The sequence below is a fragment of the Carassius auratus genome, chromosome 47 (assembly GCF_003368295.1).
Source record: "Carassius auratus strain Wakin chromosome 47, ASM336829v1, whole genome shotgun sequence".
NCBI lineage: Eukaryota > Metazoa > Chordata > Actinopteri > Cypriniformes > Cyprinidae > Carassius > Carassius auratus.
The window spans coordinates 9,080,213-9,098,237 of record NC_039289.1 but is presented as its reverse complement, the minus strand read 5'-3'; positions in this window follow the sequence as shown (position 1 = coordinate 9,098,237).

Below are 18,025 nucleotides of genomic sequence, written 5' to 3'. Positions count from 1 at the left end.
TTTACATGCTTAAGGCGGACATACACGGTGCGATTTTTGCTGTCGTATGAGTTTGCATGCAATTTTTTTCAATCATGTGGAAATCGCGTATGCTCGTATGGTCGCGGCTAGCATCATTTGCGATGAATTACGAGCCGAGCAGAGTGGCTTACGAGCACTTCCCAACCTCCCGATAATTTTTAAACATGTCTAAAAACTTTGTGAGCTATCGGTTTGAATTCGTGACATGTGTGTGTGGTTGAATGAGCCGATTTGTTGATTTATCTGAAGTTGACCAATCACGAACTAGGAAAACCACAGAAGAAGGAAGACGAAGACAACAGCGCCACTGCGAATGTGGACTATTGAACAGGAGGATAAACTCGCTGAAGTCTGACAGGAACAGCAAGCGCTGTATGATGTTTCTAGCAACGTGTTCCAATGCCTTTTTAGTTCTCTCTCTCTCTCTCTCTCTCTCTCTCTTACCCATTTCTCATTTAGTGATTCTGATTGTAAACAACGTATAGTTTTTTAAAATCATTTGGTTTACGAGGGTACAGGTATTGTCCTCATAAACCATGTTTACATTGTTAGGCCTATTTCAGATATTTGTAAACCATATACAAGAACACACACACACAGGGTGACCAAACATCCCGGTTTCCTATTGCTGAAAAATAACCTGTATGTGTAGGAAACAGTCACGGCTCGTATCAGTATTTTATATGCAGTTATGATAGAGTGAGAGAAGTTATATTAGGCGCGTTCGACTTGAAGTAGCGCTGCAAAGTATGATCACCTGTATGACATCAAAGTACTGCGAGAGCAATTCGAATGCATTGGATATGTGTGCTCTCTTATCGCTCTTGCGGTACTTTAATGTCATACAGTGATCCTTCTGTGAGTGAAGCGGAGCTTCAAGTCGAACGCGTCTATCAGCTTCGTGCAATTGCTTCTGGAATTCGCAAGTTGTTAAATCGTGTCGTATATCATCTCGTCCGTACGATTTTCAGATAAACTCACTCGTGCCATGTGCGTGGACATACGATCTTCCGACCATCCGAATTTGCACCGTGTACGCCTGCCTTTAGTGCATATTGCCACCTAACTGATGGCTGTAAAAAAAAAAAAAAAAATTCCATTTAATCTTTAATCCTTGATAATGTGAATTATATTGTTTGTTTTATGCTAATTCATATTAAGTCATATCAGATATGTATTTTGATTTAAATTTAGACATTTTAGAAAATGCAGATTCCATGTGTGATATAATATAAAATGTAATCAATAAAATAAATATATTATATATTTAATATATAAATATATATTGAGTTAAACATTACCTACATAGTATTTATACAGATAACTCTTATATATGCCAATAAAATAAATAATCATATTTGAATAATATATTGCCTTATTTATTACTTACATTAGTGCTTCACATGTTGTGCGGTACCTGTCACGCCCACTTAATTCTCGCTGAAGTGAACTAACCCTGGAACATAACTTGTCCGGAGCTGCTATGACCACTAACATACCCTGAAAGTTACCTCCTACTTTTATTCTCATTTTGAATGGTTGCTTGTAAGAATCTAATTTGATTATTTCCAATTAAATCAAATGTGTTAAATTTTATTAATAATATTGGATTTCAAATTTGAAACAATTTTATTGAATAAATGAAGTTAATAATTTGTTACAGTGTATATGACATTCATTAGGCAATGAATAGTGTTAATACTTTTGGAATATGCAGATCAGATTTCATTAAGAATGAAAATCAAAACCAAATCAGATTTGTGTGCAGTGTGAACACGGCCCAAGAAACTCCTAATGACAATTCCTAAAAATATCTGTCTGAAGCTGATATCCATCAAGCTGATATTCATCTTCATTGATTTAATGAGCCTTTACTGCATGATATATATCACTACGGAGGAGACCACAGTCTCACCAACGATCTACACCAGATCTAAAGAAGAGTTTTGATAAGGAAAAGGGTGTTTTGAATATTTTTAGATATCGCTGATAAATGTATTATTACTTTTGATGGCCTGTCAGGGAGACTCAAGATTTGTAGCATTTTATGAGCATCGCTCGCTTGCTCACTTGCACGCTTGCACAGAGCAGCTATTTATGCTGCAGCACCAAGGCAGCAGTTGGGGGTTCAGTGCCTTGCTCAAGGGCACCTCAGTCGTGGTATTTCCGGCCCTAGACTTGAACCCACAACCTTAGGGTTAGAGATCAAACTCTCCAACAACTAGGCAATGACTTCACAATTTTTTTTTTTTTCCATAAAAAAATTATTTGTTGCGAAAGGCTATTTCTGGTGCATGCAGAGAGTTAACAATAGCTGGATTGGAGTTTTAAAAAGGCCTCAGAGCAAAGAAAATGAATATGTGCACACCCTTTGGAAATTTTACAAAAAAATTAAATTGTGGGACATTGTTGAATCAGCCTGGAAGTACAACAATTTATTAATTTATCAACACCATACTTGTGAAGAACTGTGTCAATGTATTTAATAATGAGGAGCATCACAGTATAGTTCTATACACTCTTAAAGGGGTCATGTAGTGCAGTTTCAGATTTTTATATTGTTTCTCAAGGTTAGCTAATAATGTTAGTTTTGTTTCACCAAAAAAAAAAAAGGTTCAATATTTGCAATAAATATAATTTTCCATCCTCATGGGGAAAATAAACAAATAAAAATGTCACAGGCTTTTGCCTGGAAGAATAAGAGGGCACTTATCGAAAACATCATCAACTTTTGTTATCTTTAGGAATCATTTGTTTGATCTGTGCGTGTGAAGATTTTATGGAGAAACCAAGGCAAGTGAGCATTTTGCAAAGTGTGTCCAAGGTTTCTGACACACTCTATGTATGCATTATGTGTCTTGGTGAGGAGCAAACGTGTTCTGCGCTTGAGGGCTGTGAATTTGCTCATTGTGAGAATTTCCAATGAGGTAGCTCCATTCGCATTTGTCCCTCTCCTCGAGGAATGAGGGGCAAGCGTCTGCATATCTCGGTTTCAGTACTATTGCTGCTGAGTCACGGCAAAGGCTCAGATCACTGGGTTCTCAGCTTGAGTTTGCAGAAAAGCTTGATAAGGTTATAGATCTGACGTTTGCAATTTATTCAGAGGTTCTTCACTGGTCTTTTGGATCTGGTTAGGGGTGCTCCGATCACGATCGGCCGATCTTTATGCGCATCTCTTCAGTAAAGCCGGTTCTCTAATGAGCGGTTAATTCCATCAGGTGCGTGATTTCACATAGAGCAGCTGATACTACACAGAGTCGTTGTTAATAGAGAAGATGCGCAAATCCACTTCATTTTCAGCGTTTTTTGGCGCATCTTCTCAGTTAACAACGGCTCTGTGTAGTAACAGCTGATTAGAGAATGAGCTTTACTGACGAGATGCGCATTAACGATCAGCCGATCGTGATCAGAGCACCCCTAGATCTGGTGTAGAGAAAGATGGCAGAAGCAATTTTACATGCAGTGGATGGACTTGGACTGGATGCGGGACTGTTCTTAATGGATGTTAAACAACTACGTTTGCCTGGACTGCCTCAATTTTATTGTGGACTTTTTAAAGTGTGGGGACTTTTCAATGTTTGCAGGTTGGAGGGGATACAATCCTTGCAGTGGTTACTGGAGGAGCCTCTCATCAAAGGAGCACGGATGGATATTACTGGAGGGAGTTTTCCAGGACTGATGCAGATACTGTGTTCCTCAAAGTTGCTGACACTTAAGCATCTAGTTGATGTGGCTGGACCCGACATGAGCAATATAAATGCAGTTGCTGCTTTCTTGGGTCAGAAGTCAGCTCGTCACACAGGACTCATGTCGACTATGTGTAAAACTAGGCAGAAAAATGAGGAATTGTCATTATTAAAGGGCTTCAAGAATGGAGATATAGCTGATGCGTTTCCAAGACTGGGGATTACACCAGATTTGAAAGGAATGTCAGTTCCTTTGTTGGATCTCAGTGAACTGGACAATTTGGAGTTGGGTGAGGTGAAAGGGAAAAAGATATATAAATGTTTTGTGAAGAACTTTAATAAAGGGACCTTAGAGGGGAGGGCTGATACAGTGTGGAGGGATAAACTTGGGTTGAATGAGGAAATGAAGCCAGTTTGGAGAGTGCTGTACAAACCAACATTGATAAAGCGATCTGGTGACTGTTAAGGCATTTGTTTCAGTCATTAATCCAAATGTTGATGATAAATATGTATTTTGTGGATCTAGAGAAACTATTTTTCACTGTTTTTTAGAATGTGCAAGGCTTCAAGTGCTTTTTAACTTGTTGGATTTGTTATGTGGTAATTGTGGGGAACAGTTTACACCGGTTGGTTTTATTTTGGGGTTGGGGCATAATCAGAAACAGAAGGTGAAATGACAGTTGCTCTGGCAGTTGTTGGTATAATTATGATTGAATAAAGTTTATTATTAAATAACTCTCTCTCTCTCTCTCTCTCTCTAGTGAGTGAAGTTCGTCTAGCAACCCTGAATGTAAATGGTGCTAGAGACATTAAGAAAAGAGGAATGATAAATGAATTAATGAAACAGAAGAATCTTGATATTTTATTGTTACAAGAAACACATAGTTACAGGGGGAATGCAGCAGATTGGGAAAACGAATTTGAGGTGTTAACTGTTTTAAGCCATAACACTTCAATAAGTGCATGAGTTGCAGTAATTTTTTCTAATCCAATTTCTTATGTTATTGATGAAGTTGTGAAAGGAAGACTAATAAAAATCAGAGCACTAGCACTATCAGAATACTACTTTACAAAATTGCTCGGAAGAGGAATATTTGTTTTTTTTTGGGGGGGGGGGGGGGGTAGAAGTTTGGTAAGAAGTTTGAACTATGTGATATTTGGAGACAATTAAACGGAAATATAAGACAATATACATGGTTTCAAATGAGGGAAAACACGGTTTCCCTTGCCAGATTAGATAGATTGTATGGTTTTACACATCAGTTTAATATTTTCAAGAATTGCTCTATAATCCCAATAGGTTTTTCTGATCATAGTATGGTACAATGTAATTTTATTTTAAATTCATTTAAACCTAGCAGCGCCTATTGGCATTTCAATATTTCTTTGTTGAGTGATAGTTTCTTATTTAAGATTCTTTTAAATATTTTTGGCAGAATTATAGAAAATCAAAGACTAATTTTAGATCAATACAGCAGTGGTGGGACATTGGTTAAGTTAAAATTAGACAGTTTTGTCAACAATACACTCGCAACGCCACTATAGAGTTTAAAAAAATCTCTGGATTAAGTGGGTGTCAAAAAATAGCTGATTCAACTGGGACAAATAATCATTTGGAAATATTTTTCAAAAAGATAGCTCAGTTAGAGGATCTGCTGGAATACAGAACACAGGGCACAGAAGAGATTGTTTAAAGCCTTGCGATCGAAGAGGGTCAGTTTTTGTTGAACCCTAGTGATATTCGAAAGAGAGCAGTTGATTTTTAAAATGTCATAAAGAGGACGCATTCTTGTTATCCACAACCTGGTTGCATCTTCACAGTGGCATAAATTGGCGTGTGTTGATCCTCCTCCTCAACTACTGATGAAAATACAAGCGATTATTGTAGACTTTTTTTGTGATAAACTACACTGGATTCGGCAGAGTGTTCTTTATCTACCGAAAAAAGAAGGAGGACAAGGACTGATTAATTTACAGAGCAGAACTGCTGCTTTTTGTTTGCAGTTTCTGCAGAGACTTGTAGACGGTGCATCAGATGTCAGCTGGAGGGTAATGGCCCATATTGTCTTGCAAAGCTTTGGAGGTCTCGGACTAAACAAACATCTGTTTCTACTAAACCCTTTAAAAATTTACTTGTCTGTTTTTCCACCTTTTAATAAGAGTCTTTTTAAAGTTTGGTGTCTGTTTTCTATTCAGAAATCTGAAAACCCGTACTCACTTCACTGACTTCTGGAGGAACCTTTAATTCTTGGGGCTCGGCTAGATGTGAATGACAATAATTGTGGTTTTAAGCTTTAAGAATCAAAAGTGATTATTTTAAGACATTTGCTGGGCATAGCTGGAGAGAAATTGGACAATTCTGTAAAAGTAGCTGATTTTTTAGGCACTAGATCTGTTCGATTAGTTGCAATTAGTTGCAATTTTTTGTTAAAGTCTACCCTCACAACAGTAATAATGTTAATAACAGTTTAATGTTGATTATTAAGCTTCAATATAAGAGTTTATTTTTCTGGAGTATCCATTCCTGATGAAAAAGATTTTTTCCCTTGTTTGATGTTCTCACCAAAGTTGGATGGTTTAATGGTTTTCCTTTTAAAACTTGGGAATCCCAGTGGTTGGATGTAATATCTACTAGAGGAAAAATACTGTATGGAGCCTGTGTAATGGGTTTTAATAAGAATCATTTGGCAAGAAAAACAGATACACCGTGAAGATTTATTTTTGCTTAAAGGAAAATGTAAAACCAGAATGCAGAGTTTTATATAAACCGCCATTATCAAAAAAGGTTGGGGATTTGCAATGGAGAATTCTTCATGGAATTTTAGCTGTTAATTATTTTGTTTCGATTTTAAATGTGGAAGTTAATAATGATTGTCCCTTCTGTTTACAAAGAGAAAAAATGTTGCATGCATTCGTACAATGTGCTAGATTAATATCTTTATTTGTTTTTTGTTTTTTTAGAAAAATGTTTTTGTGGTTTTAATGAATTGTTTATGGAAACTGTGTTTATTTTAGGTTTTAAATATAGTAAAAAAATAAGTACATTTGTCAGTTACTGAGTTTTATCATTAGTGAAGCAAAAATTGCAATATATATTACTAGAAAGGATAAATTTAAACAATGTCATGGGCAAAACATCATTGACAATTTTTTAACATTGATGAAATCAAGAGTGCTGATTGATTACAAGTTTTATAAAAATATGAATGATTTGTTTACTTTTGAGAAAACTTGGTGTTGCAAGGGAGTTTTGGGTACCATTTTTGAAGATGATTTAATTTTTCTGTAATTTGTATTTTCCTGTTGTAAGCTTGTTAATGCTGTGTGTATTTAGATGATTGTGAATTAAAGTTATTTTTTCAAATTCAATTCTCTCTCTCTCTCTCTCTCTCTCTCTCTCTCTCTCTCTCTCTCTCTCTCTCTCTCTCTCTGGGGGTATGTGTGTTTTCCTCAATGAAAGCATTGACATAGAACGGTGATTAAACTGAATAGTTTAACTACTGTTCAGTAGAGTCACAATTTAAATCTATTATTCAAAGTCTAAAGCACTATTCGGACGGGACTAGTTTTCTAAACTACGTTTGAGTTTCGATTCTTACCACCTGACGTCTGTGATTTCCATGTACCAATTCGGACGGGACTAGTATCTCCGTGTTTATTACAGAGATGGGAGGGTCTGATTTGTGAATCTGGGCGTCACAGAGATCACGCGCTCTGTATGCGTGCATTTAATTCATTCAGAATGATTGTCTTAGTATTGTTACACAATAAATACTAAATGGCTAGTATAGCAAAACCATGTTAATGTGTGGTTCCTTTAGTTCAACTTGTTTTTCTTTTTCTTTTTTTTTTAATTAAATGTAATTAAAACATTATGTAACTGAGTACATAAATGAGCGTGAGTAATCTTACCTGATGCTGATATTACAATAGCCGGTATTAACAGTTTACGCGATCTTGCTCTTGATTTTATTATTTGTATTATTTTTTTATTAATATATATTTGCCGCTAAGCAAATATATCAAACATCCGCGCGGTAACAGCATCTACGGTAATTCACGTTGGCCAAAACACACAAGGAAACACGTTGTGAAATAAAATATCACCGGCAATCACAGACATTCGCATTCGGACGGGATTAGTTTTCTCAGAGGATCACTGAGTTTGCTGAAAAACGGTAGGTAATTTGCTCTGGAATTATCACAGAGGTTGTGTGAGAAAAACACAGACGTGGCAGATTCGGATGGGATTAAAATCACCAAGTACGTCTGTGAAACGCAGATTTCTCTAACGACCCCCTGTAAAACTAGTCCCGTCCGAATAGGGCTTAATTTAAACATTTAAATGAATAAACATTTTAGGATTTTGAAGCAATGCATTTCTAATGCCATTTCAGCAATGCATTTCTAAGGCTCAGGGCCCGGTTCCCCAATAATGCTCACTCTTAGCGCACTAAGAAGACCTCGAAAGATATATCTTACCAAATTTTTTATAAGTGTGTTCCCCGAAGTGTCCCTTAGGAAGCTTCTTAGATTGTTGCCTCTTACATATGACGTTAGAAGAGTGCTGTCCCAAGTAATGGTGCTGAATTAGCTGGCACCGATTGCTCAGGAATCGATTTTCCACTTCACGCGAAGGTGCATTACAGCATTAAGAAAGACAACAAAATTCCTCAAATTATTCCAGTAACATTTATTTTAACATATTTTAAGTTATCAGTAAAATATAGACTATAAATTAAATTATCACATGGTCAGTAATATGTTCACACAATATGTTGTGACGGGGAGACGAACCAGGTATCCCGCGCTAATCATCCACCCTCCTTATCCCGTTGTGCCACTTGTGCCGCTTCTTGACATGGGTTTAATGACTTCTAAAAATTATGTAATACACTTTTATATTAATGGTAAGGTACTTTACAATCAGAATTGATTGGCAAGCAGCTGCAGTTACTTCTGTTTAATGCGGTATTGATTGGCATTGGTTAATGTTTTCAATAAAAAGTAACCTATCTACAATGAACAGAGAGAGAGAGTTAGATACAGAATATGCTGGGGAAGCAACATAAAAAAGGGCACCAAGCTTCTCGTCACCACCAGGTCGGAGATAACACCCCTATGGTCCACTCTAACCTGCACGTTTATGGCCACGTATCCCGTTCGTGATATGTACGCCTGATCAATCACTGATGGATTGGCGATAGGGATGAGCGTGCCATCCACCAGGATGTAATCCCAGGCATGGCGCAGAAGGGAGTTGGTGACCGTGTGGACGCACCTCCACACAGAGGTCTTGATTAGGCCGTAGCCCTGTCCCACAACCTCGATGAAGCTCTCTGTACTAAAAAAAAAAAAAAAAAAAAAAAAAACTAGCGCTGCAAGCAGCTGGACTTCAGGGTTTAAAGCGAAATTCTGCCACGTTAGCCTGGCAAGCGCAGGTCTGAGAATGTCCAACAGCTCCTTAAGGAGTTGTCTTGGGAGGCAATTTATATATATATATATATATATATATATATATATATATATATTAGGGGTGTAACGATACGCGTATTCGTATTGAACCGTTCGGTACGACGCTTTCGGTTCGGTACGAGGTACGCATTATGTATACCGAACGGTTCGTTGGAGTAATTAATTATATTTGAAAAAAAAAAAAAAAAGAGAGAGAAAGAAATATAATGATATGCGTTCAACAAGGTAGCCCAATACCCCAAACAACGTAACAGGCAACGCCCCTGACACTCCCGAAGAAGAAAAAAACACCATCTTATATGTTTATGTTAGGCTACTCAGCAGGCGCTCGCTCACTCAGTACACGCTGAAGGCTCGTTGCAAAATAGCCAATGCGTTTAACAGACTAGAAATGAGAAGATCCTCCAATAACCAACAGGTCTGGTGTTTGGGTGCACTTTGGATTCCCTTTAAGCTATAATGGTTATTTTAGGATCTTATATTTCTGGTCTGTTAAATGCATTAGACATTTTGCAAAGAGCCTTCAGCGCGTACTGAGTGAGCGAGCGCCTTAGAGGCCGTTCACATATCGCGCCTAAAAACGCATGGAAAACGCTAAGCGCGTCTTTCTCCTGAGGCGTCTGTCTTTGCTAAGCAACAATGACGTGCTCTCTCCATGAGACGCGGAAATTTCAGCGAAGGATAAATGGATTTGCAGCTCTAAAAATCGCTTGCAGTAGTTCTGCTACTGAATTTATTTCAAAATTGCAATCCATATACAACTATGATCAGCTGTTCCTTCATCTTGGCTGAGCTCTCAACGTTGTTACGGGAAAGGATGAAGCTGATTGGTTGGTTCTTGTCACATGACCCGCGGTGCGCTTGCGGCATTCTGAAAAGTTGAGATGTTTTTACATTTTGCTGTATCTAAAACGTATCGAACCGAACCGAACCGAACCGTGACATCAGTGTATCGTATCGAACCGAACTGTGAATTTTGTGAACCGTTACACCCCTAATATATATATATATATATATATATATATATATATATATATATATATATATATATATATATATATATATATAGCCGCGGCAGGTAAAACGTCAAAAGGGCTTAAGTTTTGCCAAATTAAAAAAATTTACATGGCCGGCACCGTCTTTGATTCAATACAAGGACACGATGAATCGCTGCCATAGTTGTTTGCATACTGGACACCACCATGCTAACTGGACACCACTCACAACATCTGAGTTTGATGTTCTTTATCTAACAGCACATCCTTGTTATGATTGATGAACAAACATGAGCTGTTCTGAACATGGATCCTTGATTACATACTGTGATTATGCATGTTAAGAGGTGTCAAATTCATGCTTTTCAGTTGGGTAGAAAATAAATATTAATATTTTAAACTGGGTAGTTAGTTTTGAGTGGTGAAACTTGCCTTGCAGTATTGTAACATTGTATATATGTAAATATCAAGAATATTTTGATACTCCATTTCATGACCCCTTTAAAATTAAAAGTTATTTATTGCCATTGATGGTTCCATGAAGACTTTTTGACATCAGTGGAACCTTTCAAACACTTGCCTTTAAAAGAGGTTAATAAGATTTGTCATTTTCAGTTGCATTTGGCATGATCAACAGAAGAGTGCATCTCATGACTTGCGTTCTTGCTGATATGTCAATATCATGCACAATGAAGAAGAACATATTTCTCAAGACAATTGTGGATGGTTTTCAGGATTACATGACATTATGTATAGTGTTCTGTGCTGTACCTGGATTAGTCAAATTAGTATATCTGTCTATTTCATGTTAAGTTTAAGAAATTTGACACTGACATGCAATGTTTATACAACATATGGAAATGACAACATGCAAATAATGAAAAACAATCAGATACACAAGTTGTGCAAACAGAGTGGAGAGAGAATGAAAAAGACATAAGTAAATAATGACTTTTTTTGACTAATCATTTACATTTAAAAATGGAAGTATCCACCCCATTTGCAATGTCAAAAAGGCTCGTCCCAATCGGCCTGACAGGGGTGCAACAGAGTTCATAATACAAAATCACTCATTATTCCTAAAGTGCTTGTCACTGGCTCAAATGTCTTATATCATGTATATTCTGGCAAATTTGTCAGGTATTTTGGATTTTTCTTTAAGCTACTAAGACCTCAGTCCGAGGTCACATGAGAAAGCATCTAAAAAAAAACATAGCATTTTGCATTTTTCAAGTTTGTAAATATTTGTATATTGCATGACTTCTCACACATAAAATATTCATATCATATGATAGAGTTATTTATTCTGAACAACTTTGAATCAAGAATCACTCAATCAAATTGTTTGTTAATTAGATAAAAAATAATACTTTTGCGAACTAGTAGGTTTTTTTGGACAGCATTTGGACACCTATGACCGGGTGCTTTGAAAGAGGAGCCCAAAAGCCTGTTGTTCCTAAACACAACTCATAACTTTATGAAATCAGCTCGACTGTTTTCATAGAAGCATAAAGGTGTATCTGTCTTTCAGAAATCTTGTACTAAAGACTCTTCTGAGATATTAAGGATGCAATTCTACTCTATAGGTACTCAAGATTAACATGAGATTGGCAGCCATGAGATTGGCAGAAACTGCTCCCTTTTAAAGACCTTAAAATGTTTGAACCCTGGTAATCAAGTTTCAAGTTTTATTTGTCATATGCACAAGTGTCAATGACAGAAAGTACATTGAGGCTTATGCAATCTACAGCAGTACAAGAATAAAAACAGAAATAAATAATCAAGGGGCAAGCAAGACAGAAGTTTAAGTAAAAGAAATGTAGAATAATGATTACAACAGATTCAAAATGCAATACAATACAATAACGATTAAAGTAAAAACAAAAAGTGCGCAGGTTCAAGGTTGAGGTGGAGACTTTGCTTTGAGGTATGTAATGTAGTTGTGCAAAGTATGCAAGACTCAAACGACATAATGATTTATAGTCTTTGATATGATATGATATGATATGAAGAAGGATTATAGTGCAATTTTATGGACAGCTTTACAGTTTATCAAGGGTTTTGATGACCTGCAGGTAGAAGCTGTGTTTCAGTCTGCTGGTTCTGGACTGAATGCTCCGGTATTGCCTGCTTGATGGCAGTTTGATAAACAGACCAAAGCTTTTGAGCTTCCATAAGAAGTAGAGCCGCCAATGTGCTGATTTAACTACTGGTTTGGTGTGCAGAGACCAGGATAGGTCATCAGAGAGGTGCACACCAAAGAACTATAAGCTCTAAACTCTTTCTACTGCAAATATAATGGGGCATGGCTGACCTCCTTTGTCCTCCTTTTGTCCACGTAGTTTCAAAATGAATCCTACACCAAAATGTTACACCTTACCTGAGGTACAGGTTAAAGGGATACTCCACCATGTTTTCATATTAAACTATGTTTTTCCCTTAACTCAGACGAGTTGATACATACCTCTCTCATCTCAGCGCATGCACTCAATCGCTTTGGCGCGCAGTGACACTTTGAAAGCACTTAGCTTAGCCCATTCATTCAATATGGGCCAAGCAGAGAAGCTACCAAACACCTCCACATTTTCCCTATTTAAATACAGTTATTTGCATAGTGTAACTCGACCTAGGACGGTAGCTTGTAAGCACTTCGTCTTGGCGCACTTGCCGTGGTATTCCGCCATACAATATAGTTATCCATTTTACACGCTTAGAAAAGCGCAACGTTTTGTTTTGTGTTACCGTCCTAGGTCGACTTACACTAAAGCAGAGGCAGGGCTTGATCATTGCTGGAGTGAAAAGTCCATCAGAAAACAGCTATCCATTTACACTCCAACTAATGTTAATTAGAAACTAAAAAGACTGCATGATAATAGTATATTACATATTACAGAGGCTAGACAAAATAATGTGACAAACATTATTATGGTATTTAATCGAGCGCAGCGTCAGTTCAGTCAGGCCACGGAGGCAAGGCTGTGAACAGCTGATGCGGTCAGCTGTCAAATCGCTCCAATCACCACATCTCTCCTATTAGACTCGGGACATATATATACGTGCCATTACTGCTCGGTAAGTATGCTCAATGACTCGCAAGGCTCAAACTGCTCACGAGAGCCTTTGCTCACTCAGGAACTATAAGACGGCGATTCTATCTCCATACGAAGCGTCAAATCAGGTTTGGCAGGATTCCCACAGAATATCTCACCAGATTTCAGATTCATCGTCAGTGTGTACTAATACGACCGAATCACAACCTACATGAGATCTGCTCCTCGCTGGAAGAAGCTATATATTCAACAAACCAAAGCATCCACGAACAACTGACCATTTCCACTATAATTCATCTTTGGACGTCTTCACGAAGCTAAGCAAAGTATTTCATATTTACAAACTAGTGCTATTTGGCGAACATGCTTCAGACATTGTTTATTGAAAGGCTATTGTTCAGTTACGTTGTGAGGCATGCTATCATATTACCACACTGGTAACACAGTTAATATACCCACGAGCCTCGTTAATCTGTGGTCAATGCTGTCGATATGAACGGCTGCTGCTTCAGGGATGCTTCATCAAACTTCTCTGACAACTACAACACACTGGGTTTAATCCGCGATTTGCTGTTGCTCAACACAATGAAGTGCTTTATACTACATGTACAGATCGTATTTCTGGTCATATAAATGCTAAAACGTATGCTGTTGCCTAAATTAAAGTCTGACCATATATATAAAAAAAAAACGCTGATTTTCAGCTGTTTAAAGAGCACCCTTCGCTACTCCTATTTCCGACTGCGGGCGATCCCGCCCCACTCCACACACTAAGAAGATATTGGTTTAAAGCTATCAAGATATGGGACTGCTTGCTTGTGAGGTTTATATATTGTCCAAAATCACGTGCTAGTCCTGCTGTGCATCGGAGGGATTAATGCTTTTGCCGGCTCAACTGCGAGCCTCTGCTGACTGAGCGTGCACCTGATCAAACGCTTTGCTAACTCTTTGGCTCATATGCGTCACATTCTCCGTCGTACAGGGTCATAGTACGGGTGTCGAATCCTCGAAAATGCTGAAAATTAATGCAGTGTTTTCAGGGTTAATTGTATAAGCGCTTGGATTCAATAATTGCCTGGAAATGCGCATATTTGAGTTAATATTTGCTCTTATGGGTAAACATGGTTCATTTTATAAGCAGCTTCGCTCGAGTCTGCACCTGTGGCTGTGGAGTGCTCTATTACGCAATAATAAATAAATAAATAAAAAATAATCCCTGCTAGGTTAAACTACATTCTAAGACTGCAATGCATACAATCATATGCAGGGTTCCACAGCATCAGGGTAGGTATTATTGCCATTTTATAATCACACACTGTGTTGAATGCTACAGTCGTGTCAGATCATGTCACTGGACTGGACTCTCTCGAACATCGTCATCACAACAGCGGAATAATGTAAACAAGAATTAATTGTGGCTAGTCCGCGAAACGCAGTGGAATCGTCAGTCATCAATCAGGGAAATGTGCAAGTCTGTAAATTAAATCCCGAACGGATTAACCATTTGTTATGCTACAAATCACATATCGAAGGACGTATAAACATGATGTGTCATTCTCCCACAAACATTAATCATTTTTGGGACAAAATCCAAGGACATCATTATTGTAAGGACTTCGAACCGCTGTACCGGGCCAAGTGCGCAACCTGTTGGCAATTTGATGATTTGTCTAGAACAATAAAATTGCCTATGCACCTTAAAATCCAAACGTTTTACAAGTAAGGGTGTCCGTTTGGTTTCTGTGCATGTGCTTAACTAAGGTAAGAGTATTTTTGCAGCAAAAAATAAAAATAAATAAAAACAAAAAAAATAAAAATAAAATAAGGTAATTTACCCAGTCTAAAGTGCTGGAAAATTAAATGTCTCGGAAGTGCTTGGATTTACTCAAGGCCGCAAGAACCGTGGTGTACCTTCTTGGGAAAAACAGAGGGCGACGACTAACCATCCTCCGAAACCATCGGGAATCATTAGTGAGAATTACTAGCTGCATCCAATCTTGAGCAGCTGACTCGATGAGCATCAGGTGTTTTCGAAAATGCAAACCAACCGACTAAGACTGCACCGACGCACATGACCGTCACGCGTGTCATCAAGTATCACGAGAGTGTTCGAGAGCAGCCGGCTGATTCAGCCTACACTTCTCCAGAGTGACAGCTGGAGCACCGATGACATACAGCTGTTCAAGATTGGCCAGACTCACCACATGACTACGTTCACGTGTGTTTCGGGGTTTATTCAACATTTCAGTCCAAAAAATGGCCACAAATCTGCGTTAGAAGGTAAGAGCGTTCATGTAGTCAGCTGTTGCATTGAGTCACGTCATCAAAAAAAAAAAAAAATCAAGTGACCTTATTCTTGAAATACATGTCACCGTATTAAGTAGTGTTGAGTATCTGTGCTCACAAAATGTTCTGAAACGCCTGCGTATTTGACAATCTGGATTTTATTACTTCATAGTGATAAGTATGTGATTATAGTCATGTCTGTTTCTCCTCATGAACCGTTTTTGGACAGGCTTCTGAAGCAGAGTAATGTTTTTAGCTGATCTACAACTAAATATAGGAGCGTTGGTTATAACCAGTGGATATTTTGTACTACGTACATTCAATAATAATAAAATACGACACTGACCGCAAGGGAAAAAGGAGAATGAGGAGGAGGAGGAGGAGGATAAGAATAATGAGGAGGAGGATAAGAAGAATGAGGAGGACGATGAGAAGAATGAGGAGGATGAGAAGGAGATGAAGAATGAAGAGGAGGATGAGGAGGAGGAAATGAAGAATGAAGAGGATAGTAAGGATAAGGAAGAGGATGAAGAGATGGAAAATGAGGAGGATAATAAGGATGAGGAGGAGGATGAGAAGAAGGAAATAAGGAGGAGAAGAATGAGGAGAAGAAGGAGATGGAGGATGAAAAGTATGAGGAAGCGAATTAGAAGGAATGGAGAATGAGAAGAATGAGGAAGGAACTGCTGCTTAGAGAAAACCCACACTGCTACGTAAAAAAAATGGGGAAAAAAGGGGGCTGCTGTTTTGTTAATGGAGATGGAGGAGGCAAAGTTGAATGAGAAGGAGATGAAAAAAAAAAAAAAAAATTATAAAGGAAAAGGGGCTGCTGTTTTCTCCTGCTGGGAGATCACCCCTTGCCGCGATACATGAGGGGGCCGCTGTTATCCCTCAAGCGAGGGACGAGCTCCCCCTCAGAAGAAAGGGACTGCTGTTCTCTCCAGCTGGAGAGAACACCCTTTGCTGCTATGGCTGCAGGGGACTGCTGTTCATCCTTCAGCAGAGGATGAACACCCCTGCTACTTAAATGGAGATGGAGAAGGCGAACTTGAATGAGAAGGACATGAAAAAGGAAAATGAAAAATAATAATAATTATAAAGAAAAAGGGGCTGCTGTTTTCTCTCGAAGGAGATCACCCCTTGCCGCGATACCTGAGGGGGCCGCTGTTATCCCTCAAGCGAGGGACAAACTCCCCCTCAGAAGAAAGGGACCTGCTGTTCTCTCCAGCTGGAGAGAGCACCCTTTGCTGCTATGGCTGCAGGGGACTGCTGTTCATCCTTCAGCAGAGGATGAACACCCCTGCTACTTAAAATAAGAGGGGTCTTGCTATTCTCTCCCTCGCTTTAGACATGAGAACACGCCTCTCCTACCATAGGCTGCTTAAGGACTTCTCCATAACATTATCTTTCACTTTTGCAGGAAGGAAACAAGGAAACGCTACTCTCCTACCACTCATACCAAGCTCAGGGACATGCTGCTCGTTTGCGGTTCTCCCCCTGGAAAAATACCTCGCTGCTATTACCAGCTACCTTAATTATAGAGAGGCCCGCTATTTTCTGCCTCATAAGAAGGGAAATACCCCTTCGCTAGCTAGTAGGTTACATTAAGGATATCTCAATAACACTGTCTTTTCTCTTTGCAGGACTGGAACAAGGTTGGTTTTGGGGGTTCTTCTTCAGGCCGTAATACTCTCATTATGTTTTGGGAGTTAATGTTAAAGCTTTTGTATGTTCAATTATTCTGGGAGCAAGAACCCCCATAAGGAACCATACCGACAAAGATAAATTGTGTTCAATAAACTCAAGTAAACTTGCCAAAGTGGTTCCTGTCTGAAATCGAGCGCAGCGTCAGTTCAGTCAGGCCACGGAGGCAAGGCTGTGAACAGCTGATGCGGTCAGCTGCCAATCGCTCCAATCACCACATCTCTCCTATTAGACACGGGACATATATATACGTGCCACTACTGCTCCGTAAGTATGCTCAACGACTCGCAACCCTCCTTCCCTCCCCATTATATGAATGAGCACATTACTGGGTACCTTCTGGCTGTTGTCTTGTTTGTTTCAGATCACTAAGGCTTCCAAAAATCTTAGCTGGTATGGACCTCTTTGCGGAGAGACACCCATCTTCATAACCAGGCTACAGGATAGACGTACCACTGCCACATCTACATGATTATCACTGTTTGCTTTAAAGACTTTATTAAAGTCTTAATTATTATGTATTTCTAAATTCATGGTTCCGGGGGGTTAATGTTAAAGCTCTTGTATGTTCGATTATTCTGGGAGCAAGAACCCCCATAAGGAACCATACCGCCAAAGATAAATTGTGTTCAATAAACTCAAGTAAACTTGCCAAAGTGGTTCCTGACTGAAATACAATTTTGTAGGATAAGGTGAAAAAAAGAAAGAAAAGGCTTCAATTATAATTTTTATATATATATATATATATATATATATATATATATATATATATATATATATATATATATATATATATATATATATATTA